Raw genomic sequence first — 3,226 nt, 5'->3', positions numbered from 1 at the left:
TATTTCCTTCCTTCTTTTTACCCTTCCATTTTCTTGTTGTTCCCTTTCTAATTCTTTGAGTTGTAGAGTTAAATGATTTGCTATCATTTTTTCTTGTTTTTTTGAGGTAGGCCTGTAGTGCTATAAACTTCTCTCTCAGGACTGCTTTCATTGTGTCCCATAGATTTTGGGTTGTTGTACTGTTATTGTCATTAGTTTCCAGGGTGTTTTTAATTTCTTCTTTGATCTCATTGGTGATCCAATTAATATTTAATTTATTACCATTTTTTCTTGTTTTTTGAGGTAGGCCTGTAGAGCTATGAACTTCTCTCTCAAGACTGCCTTCACTGTGTCCCATAGATTTTGGATTGTTGTGTTTTCATTTCATTTGTTACCAGGATGCTTTTTATTTCTTTGATCTCTTTGGTAACCCAATTATTGTTTAATAGCATGCTATTTAGCCTCCAAGTGTTTGATTTTTTTTCATTGTTTTTATTGTAGTTGATTTCTAATTTTATGCCATTGTGATCTGAGAAGATGCTTGTTATGATTTTTATTCTCTTGAATTTGAAGAGACTTTGCCTGTGTCCCAATATGTGGTATATCTTTGAACACGTCCAGTGTGCACTTGAGAAGAATGTATATTCTGTGGCTAGGGGTGAAATGTTCTGAAGATTTCAATTAATGCCATCTGATCTAGTGAGTTATTTAACATGTCTGTTTCTTTGCTGATGTTTTGTTTAGAGGATTTATCCAGTGGTGATAGTGGAGTATTAAAGTCCCCTACTATGACTGTATTGTTATCGATCTCTCCCTTGATGTCTTCCAGAAGTTTTTTCTGTATTTGGGTGCTCTTGTATTGGGTGCATATATTTTTACCAGAATTATATCTTCTTTTTGAATTTCTCCCTTTAGTATTCGAAAGTGTCCCTCCTCATCTCTTGTTACGGCCTTTACTTTGAGGTTTAATTTGTCAGATGTAAGCTTTGCTACCCCAGCTTTTCTTTCATTTCCATTCGCCTGAAAATTTTTTCCCCATCCCTTCACTATCGGTCTGTGTATGTCCTTTGTTCTGAGATGGGTCTTCTATAGACAGAAGATATATGGGTCATGTTTTCTTATCCATTCAGCTACCCTATGTCTTTTGATTGGAGCATTTAATCCATTTACATTTAAGTTTATTATTTGTAGGTATTTGTTTGTCACCATTTTTTTTTTAACCTGTATGTTTATTTCTATGAAGGGGGAAAGGGACTCATGTAAAAACCAAAATACACTTTGTGAAAGCCACAGTATTGGTCATTTCAGCATGGCTGTGAAGCCCCAAGCAAGCCATGGCATGCAGGGCTGGCCCTCCTGAACCCTTTAGGAGACAGTGGGGTCCTTGGCTTTGGGGGGCTCAGAGCCCGTCAGCAGGGAGATGGGGGGTCGTCTGCATAGTCGTCCCCCTCTGAGAAGTAGGAGCCCTCCCCTAGCTCGAAGAGCACAGGCAGGTCGCTGCTCCCCACGTCCATGGGGCCAGGGTTTATCAGGAGCAGGGGCTGCGCTGTGTAGAGTACCAGCTGCTTTCCTGAGTCGGGGCTGCTATTCTCTGTCTCAAGAGGCTTGGGGGGCTCACTGGCCAGGCTGTTGTCCAGGTCCGGCAGGTTCATGTCTGGCACTGTCACCGAGGGGCTGAACAGGTCCAGCAGGGCACTGTTGTCCACACTGAAGCCGTGGCTGCTCAGCATGGTCTGCAGGTTGTCCAGGTTGGAGTCCATGGCATCCAAGTGCTCACTGAGCTCAGCCTTGTCCAGGCAGGCTACGCTTAGGCACTTCTCAGGAGCCGAGGTGGGCGGCGTTGAGGGGAGCCGGCCCCCCCGCATCTGGGAGGGTTGTGGCTGAGGCAGCTGGGGCAGGCTCACTCTCCCGCAGAATGGAGTCAATGAGGGCAGTTGGGGACAGGGGGGTGTCCACAATGGAGGACTGGCACCCAGGACTCGCTTCCTCCACCGGGGTGCTCCAAGGAGGACTGGGAGGGTCCTCCTTGACAGGCACCAAGGGGCTGCTCGACAGGGGCCACTCATCTATGCTTCTGTCCGGAGAGGCCACGGGGCTACTGGGAGTCAGCTCGGTGATGTCGGAGATGATGGGTCCGGAGCTGGAAATGGCATCTGGGGAGTAGAGGCTAGAGCTTCTGTAGGCCGGGGATGGAGCCGAGTAGGGACTGGAACCGTGGATGGGCTCCAGGGAGTACTGCCGGCTGTACTTGGGCAAGGAATGTGCTGAGCCACTGTCGTTCAGCATCAGGGGGATCTTTCTTTTCACCCCCAGGATCCGGTTCGACTGCACCAGCGAGATGAGGAACTGGATAAGCTTGTTGACGACTTTCTGCTGCTGGGCGTGCTTCTGCCGCAGGCTGGCCACCTCCCGCCACAGGGCCTTGTTTTCATGCTTCATGGCCAGGAGCTTGGAGTCCATGCTCTCCTGCTTCCCCTTCATCAGCTGCACGTCGGTCAGCAGCAGGCAGGAAGCAGGGGTGCTGGAACTCTGTGTCGTCCTGCTCCGGCTTGACCAAGCCGCCCTGCTCGATGTGCACCACCTTCCGGAAACCATACATGTTGAGCTGCCGCACGAAGCTGGCCATGTTGTTGTGCTTGAAGTACTTGGGCAGCACCTCCTTGGCAAACTGGCCCTGGTCATACACGTGGAAGCTGTTCCCACTCGGGCTCCAGCAGATGAGCGCACAGTGTCCGGGTTGCTCACAAGGGTCCACAGCTTTGTCAGGAAGACCAGGACGTTGCTGGGCCCCGCAGCGCCGGAGCCCATGGGCAAATCCATGGCGGGGAGAGGCGGGAGTAGTGACCACAAAGAGGCCGGGCCGGGCTAGCACTGCCGCCGCGTCTGTAGGCCAGGCCACACCGCTGCCGCGGCCCGCTGCGCAGACATGGCCCACAGGCCTGGCATGGCTGCTGCCATCTTGCAACTCTGTTTGTCACCATTTTTATTCTTTATGCCAGTGTTCCTTCTTCCCTTCCTATTTCTTCTTTTTACAGCAGTCCCTTTAACATTTCTTGCATTGCTGGTTTGGTGGTAATAAACTCCCTTAGTCCTTTTTTGTCTGTGAAGCTCCTGAATTCCCCTTCCATTTTGAATGATAGCCCTGCTGGATATATTATTCTTGGATTCAGTCCCTTGCTTTGCATTACTTTGTATATTTCATTCCATTCTCTTCTGGCCAGATATGTTTCTGTTGACAAATCAGTTG

General features: G+C 49.1%; 1 pseudogene; it reads right to left on the bottom strand.

Annotated features, from left to right (window-relative positions):
* Positions 1-1,198: 1,198 nt before the first annotated feature.
* Positions 1,199-2,921, bottom strand: LOC102752876 (annotated as a pseudogene).
* Positions 2,922-3,226: the final 305 nt, after the last annotated feature.

The sequence above is a fragment of the Myotis davidii genome, unplaced genomic scaffold, assembly GCF_000327345.1.
Source record: "Myotis davidii unplaced genomic scaffold, ASM32734v1 scaffold1711, whole genome shotgun sequence".
Classification (NCBI taxonomy): Eukaryota; Metazoa; Chordata; class Mammalia; order Chiroptera; family Vespertilionidae; genus Myotis; species Myotis davidii.
Note: the sequence above shows the minus strand (reverse complement) of the source record. Positions and strands in the feature narration are given on the sequence as shown.